Source organism: Gekko japonicus, unplaced genomic scaffold (genome assembly GCF_001447785.1).
Source record: "Gekko japonicus isolate JY-2015 unplaced genomic scaffold, Gekko_japonicus_V1.1 scaffold1977, whole genome shotgun sequence".
Taxonomy (NCBI): domain Eukaryota; kingdom Metazoa; phylum Chordata; class Lepidosauria; order Squamata; family Gekkonidae; genus Gekko; species Gekko japonicus.
Window position 1 is genome coordinate 92,216 of NW_015171564.1, and position 6,941 is coordinate 99,156.

Genomic DNA, 6,941 nt, shown 5'->3' on the forward strand with positions numbered 1-6,941 from the left:
TTGTATTCTCACTCTGCTGGCTGAGTGACCCCGGGCCAAATCTTCCCTTCTCTACATAACCTACCCCACAGGGTTGTTGTGAGGATGAAATGGAGACTCATGGGTAGGGTCCCCAGCTTCCCTGGCAGGAACACTATGTTAAGAAATCTCTCACAATTATGCAGCCATAGCAGCCAGGAGGGAAGGAGGCAAATACCTCCAGCGCCAGAGACTTGTAGAGGAAGAGTCAAACTTTGGGGACTTACCGGTGCACCAGAGGGCCAAGGCAGCAGGAGGCAAGAAGCTGGGCATGCTGGGGGCGGGGCCATGACCATCCAAGGGAAAACCATAGATTTTTCCCTCGGATGACCGTGGCCCCGCCCCCAGCATGCCCGGCATCATAACGTCACTTTCTGGTGATGCGCATGCCGCGGTGGGGTTCCCCCCGGGGCCCGATCTGAGAGCAGCCACCCCACCTTCCTACCCACCACTTGCACAAGATCTGTATGCAACTTAAAGACACTTTAATAAGCCCATTTCTTTCGGTGCATGAACCCCAATGCTTTTGAAGGCACTCTGCCTTTGTTCGTTTTTAGGCTTCCCAAGTCCCCCCGGGGGGCGGGGAAACCCCCACCCCAGAGGCAATACTCCAATTCAACAAGCCCTTCCTTCTGCATCATTTTTTGGTTTTAATGACCCATTTGCATCCTCCTGCCCTCTTTCCCGGAGTGTCCATGTTTGTTTTTTGATTAGGGATTCCATTTCCTCTTTTGCAGCCTTTCTCCATCTTTCTGCTTGGCCTTCTTTCTATGTCTTCCCATGTGGAAGGTTCGGTTACAGCCTCTGTCTTTGTCAGGTGGGAGAGTCTTCTCAGTGGGACTCCTTTGTTTACTCTGCAGCCCCTTCTGGTTCTTGTGGCTCTGCAAGTTTGTCGTCTGTGTGGTCCACAATGCTCAGTTGCACTCTTCCGGGTTGCTGCCGATTTTTACAATTTGTTTGTTTGTTTATTTATTTATTTATTTATTTATTTATTTATTTATTTATCTATCTGTTCAATTCATACTCCACCATTCCCACCAAGGCGGGCTCAGGGCAGCTTAAGGATTATATATTCTTTACCAGGGCTTTTTTTGTAGCAAAAGCCCAGCACGGACTCATTAGCATAATAGGCCACACCCAACAGCAGAAACGCATTAGCATATTAGACCACACCCTGACAGTACTGGCCATTAGCATATTAGGCCACACCCCATGCCTTCCATTGGCTTGGCTGGGGGCCCCCTGGATGCGGGAAGCTCGGGGACAATCCTTCCAGCCCCCCCCCCGCCTGCCCACCTCAGAGTCGCCATGGGGGTCGCTCTCCAGGCTTTCCCTCTGTAGCCAGGCACACAGAGGTTTTGGCTGTAGTGGGCGTGGCCAACTCTGAAGCCAGCCGGAACTCCGTTCCTGTGCGTTCCTGCCCAAAAATTGCCCTGCTCTTTACATCCCAGTGCATATCCTGCAAAAAATACCTTGTTCAGCTCTCAGATCCATCGTGGTCTGTTTCTCTTTGGGGATTTAGGTGAAAACTCTTGACCCAAATACTATCACATGGTTCATGCTGGGCTTATGCCCATAGCACAGTTCATATGGTGTGCTTCTGGCACATTTTATAGGCAGTCTGTTCTGTAGATAGGTAGCAGTGTTGATTGCTTCTCCCCAGTATTTCTCAGGCAGCTCTACTTCGTGCAAAATGCATCTGCACATCTCATTTGGGGAGCAATTCTTCCTTTCTGCTATGCCATTCTGTTCTGGAGTGTATGGGACTGTGAGTTGATGATCCATTTCTTGTTCAGCTAGATAGTTCTTCATGTCATACCCCCACATATTCTCCTCCATTGTCAGTGTGAATTGCCAGTAGGTGTCTCAGGAATCTGTTGCTGACCATTGCAATATGTCTTAAATTTCTCCAATACTTGATTTCTCTCTCTGATTAAGTAGGTCACTATATACTTTGAAAAAAACCATCAATAAAAGTTAATTTATATCTGTTCCCACTAGAGGTCTCAGTCTTCATTGGACCACAAACTTCACTATATATCAGCTCCAGAGGTCCCTATGTCTTGCTTGTTTTATGGCTCTTACTGAAATTAGGTCTGATTTCTTTAGCTTAAATGCAATGCATACAGGGGTTTTTTCAATAGTGCACTTGTTTATCTGTATGCCCTTAGTCGAGTTCTGGCTTTCAAGCTGGGCATCCTAGGGTTTTTGCTTTGCTAATCATCATCTCCCAGTTTTGGGTTTTGAATGGAGTGCCACAGTCCTATCTCAAGCAGGTAGCTCTTCATTCTCTCCTTCCACTTCAAATAGTTGTCTTCTATAAGCCTATCTAGTAGGTAACTGTGCTGAATGCTGCAGAAAGTGGGCATCTTTGTTCTTTCTTCTTTTGCCTACTGATCTATCTTTTTTCTTTCACAGCTGAAATGCTCATGCTGGGCCCTTAACCCTGTTGGCAGAGTTTAGATATGCAGCAAAGTGGAGCACAAACTGTTTAAAGAATAACATTAGTTTATTAAGAAGAGAACAAACTTTGTAAGAAAAAGGAGAAAGAAAGAAAAGTCTAACTGTCTAACCAGCTAGGAGGAAGTCAGCAGCAAAGAAGAACTCAGCAGGAGTGGGGAAATCCCTAACTGAGCCAATCAGGAGACAGGAAAAAGACTAAATAGTAGGAAGTCCCTAATCTCACTATGCTAACTAGTTGTCCCCTCTGCTGCCCCTGCAGGATGTTCTTGTAATTTTCTTCATCTATGCATATTCCAACATAAATAATATGCAGTCTAAACAACATTCAATATTCACATTTTTATATATGGGTTTAATTTTATTCCCGTATGTAATGAAGAACTAATTTTGTGAATATCTATCCCCTTCCCCAAATTTTTGATATGCAGAGATTTCCCCCAGAAGCACTTCATATTTCTTTCATGATATTCAGATTTCTAGTGTCAAAGGTGCTTGGTATGTAATTAACACTTTCCATATATCTTTTTAAAGAAACATATTGTGCATCCCAATAGCTGCTTTTTCCTCCTCCTGTGATAAATAATTCCCTCTTCTCAGGCCTGCAATGCAATCACTTATGAGACTTTTATCATTCCCACATGTCAGGCTGTTACTTTCAGGCCATGATATGATGGTACGCAATGGCAGCTCGATCTGCAAATATGAGTTATGCCACACATGCCCTGCAGCCAAGAAGAAGCCTTTTCCCTTCACACAGCAGCTTTTCCATAGATGAGGTGAAAAAGTAAACAGCGGAGTTTCATATCATTTACACATTTGAGGAGAGAATGAATTACTTCAATCATTGTCCCCTGGCTGGAAAAATCTAACTGCATTGTGAATTGGGTTGCCAGCCTCCAGGTGGGGGCTGGAGACCTCATGGAATGAAAACTAATCCCCAGACAACATAAATCACTTTTTAAAATGTTATTTATTTATTTATTCTACTTCTTCTGCTTTGGAAACTGGACTGCGTGGCATTATACCCAACCAAGATCCCTCTTCTTCATAACCCCCACTCACTGAGGCTCCACCCACAAATATCCAGGTATTCCCAAACAACACGTTAGGAACTCTAATTTTAAATAATGGACTTAGGTCTGTTTGCCTGGCCTCAAAGTACTTCACAGTCTTATTCTATAGCTCTGAAGAAACAATAATTTTATGTTCATTTATCTCTAACTGCTTTCTAGAGTCGTCAGAATAAATTATCTTGATTCCTCTTTACCCAATTCCTCCCTGAAATCAAACAATGTTTCTTTTCCTCTTTTTAGGAATCTGGAGCCAGTTTCTAATCAATTCCACTTTCACCTATGAGAAACTCAAAAGGAGGAGGGCCAGGAAGGGAGGGTTTGTACAATTTCAGGATTTCACTCAGTAGGTGCTCAGAGGCAAGTAGTGTCTGGTTAAGCATTCTTATCCTCCTGCTAGAGCACTACCCTGTGGTAGGTAAGATAAAACAACTTCCAATGGGTGACGTTACAAAATGGTACACTGATTTCTTTTCAAAGAGAAATGAAAAGGAAATGAAAAAAATGGCTCTTTTAGAAGAGAAGGAAGAGATTAAGAGGAAACAATGGGCTCTTTTCTACATTCCTGTTTTCCTCATTTGTAAGTTCCAGTTTCATTGGGGTTTTGCTCCCTCTAGTGGTTGAATCAATATCACACTGGTTTATTTCCAGCATATCTCCCTGCAGATTCAGGATTTTATGTCAGACATAAACCAGTATAATATTGAATTGACCACTAAAGGGAGAAAAACACATGCAGAACAGAATAAAACCCCGAAGAAACAAGAATTTACAAGCGAGGAACATGAGAATATGGAAAAGCCCAATGGCTATGTCTAAAAAAGCGAATGTTGGAACAATGCATTCCTTTCCTTTAATAGGACAGTGTGGAAAGGCACACTATAGCTGCACCTGGAAGGAGGGGGAGGAGGAGGAGGAGGAGGAGAAGGTTAGATGTATACCCTGCCCTTCACTCGAAATCTCAGAGCAGATTACATTCATCTTCCCATTCGTCTCCCCACAACAGGCACCCTGTGAGGTAGGTGAGGCTGAGAGAACACCTCTGGAAGAACTTGTGCCTGACCCAAGGTCACACCAGCAGCTGCAAGTGGAGGAGTGGGGAATCAAACCTGTTTCTCCCAGATTAGAGTCTGTGCTCCCAACCACTACACCAAACTGGCTCCCTCCCCCTCTACCGTCCTCTACCCTCCCCCTTTTTCCAGTTTGCTGGAACTTCATATTGTCCTGGTTCATGCATTCCTCAGTGCAGGGGCAATTTATTTGTGTAGCAGAGAAGTAGCGTAAGCTCTCTAGTCAGAACTGGGCACTCCAGGCCAAGAACATGCCCTGTCATATGGAGGCCTGGTTTGTTTGACCCCTCCCCTCTTTTTTGCAGTGAGAAGCCAAGAAAACTGGATGCACAGTTTCATCATGGGGCTTAGTGCTCAATGGCCTTGTTGACTAAGGCTCAGAAGTTTTGTTAGGGAAGGGGGAATGGCAACTTTTTTCTCCCATCCCCCCAACATTCTCCTTCCACGTGTCCCTGTGCACCGTTGGCTCTCCCACCACCGAGGGTGGCCCGTCTGGCATCAACCAAAGCCCAGCCTTTCCCAGTCATGGTTCTGGCTCTGTGGAAGGGGCTCCCTGAAGAGGTGATTGGCAGGCATCTTTTTTGGGGAGAGGATTGGGGGTTTGCTAGTTTATTTTTTGTTTTAATTGATTTTTTTAAAACTATCACCATAAGCCACCGTGAACCACAAGGAAAGGTAAGATATGAATATCTTAATAAATATATAGGTATACGAATAAACCAGATTCCACTTTAACTTCAATATCCTATCCCCCCCCCAAAAAAAAAATCAAACACACATCCCCCAGCACACACACCATATTTTCAGAAATTGAACATAAGGGAGGACGCATTTTCCTGGCAAGGTCCAAAAAAAGCCTCCTGCCAGCTAAACAATTGACAGGGAAACCTCTCCCATCCCTTTTTCTCACAGTAATGAGTTTCTACTGCTGAGCCTCTGCAAAGAGCACACTCGTTAAACGCACAAGCATTCTGCCAGGGAAAAAAGGGATACCCTCAACAACCTTACAATCCCCACTCCACCTGCTCCCCAAGATTTTGCAGTATCTATGGAATGCCACAAAGCAGGGCAAAGGCCAGGCTGCGAAGAAGAAGAAAGAAGAAAGAAGAAAGAAGAAAGAAGAAAGAAGAAAGAAGAAGAAGAAGAAGAAGAAGAAGAAGAAGAAGAAGAAGAAGAAGAAGAAGAAGAAGAAGAAGAAGAAGAAGAATAAGAAGAAGAAGAAGAAGAAGAAGAAGAAGAAGAAGAAGAAGAAGAAGAAGAAGAAGAAGGCAGGCAAGCAGGCAGGCTATGGTATGTCATGTTGGTCTAGTCAAGTGACTAGATGACATGGGGTTTCACACGGACTGTTATTTATACAAAAACTCCAATCACCACCCTCAGCAAAAAAGAGGCATAATCAAAACATTAGTAGACCGTGCAAGACGGAGATATGTGAACCATCTAAACCATGCACTTCAAGCAAATGGCTACTTCAAGAATGAAATCAGAAGAGCGATTAAACCAAAGGTAAAACAAACAACTGAGGAAAAGCAGTCTCCCACAGGAAAAGTGTTTTGCCATATATCAAAGGAATCGCTGATCAGATCAGAAAACTTATGAAAAAACACAACCTACAAACAGTATTCAGACCCTCCAGAAAAATACAACAGATGCTACAATCAGCAAAAGACAGAAGAGACACTTTTGCAAGAGTATACCACATACCATGCAGTTGTGGACAAGTTTACACCGAGACCACACAGCGTAGCATTCAGACAAGAATAAAAGAACATGAAAGACACTGCAGACTGGGCCAACCTGAAAAATCAGCAGTGGCTGAACACAGCCTAACTCAAACAGGACACAGTATTTTGTTCCAAGACACTGAAATGAAGGACAACACATCCAATTACCATGTCAGATTACACAGGGAAGCCATTGAAATTCATAAACATAAACACAATTTCAACAGGAAAGAAGAGAGTTTAAAGATACATAAGGCATGGTTTCCTGTCCTGAAAAACACAAAAGGCTCTACATCTGACGATAGCACTACAGATAAGATTAGAATTTCAACAGCCAATCCACATAGAACCTCTTCAGGAAACCTCCTCAGGAAACAATCCATATACAAAAGAACCTCCTCAGGAAACCTCCTCCATTAGCATGTTCATAGCCTGGGGAACTCCTGCAAGATAATGACTCAGCCCTACCCCACCTTCTGGAGTAGATATAAATTACTTACCTACTGTTTTCTTCTCACCTTGACACAGAGAGTACTCCATCTTTCAGCGTTATACCTCTGAGTATGCCAGTCACAGTTACTGGCGAAACGTCAGGT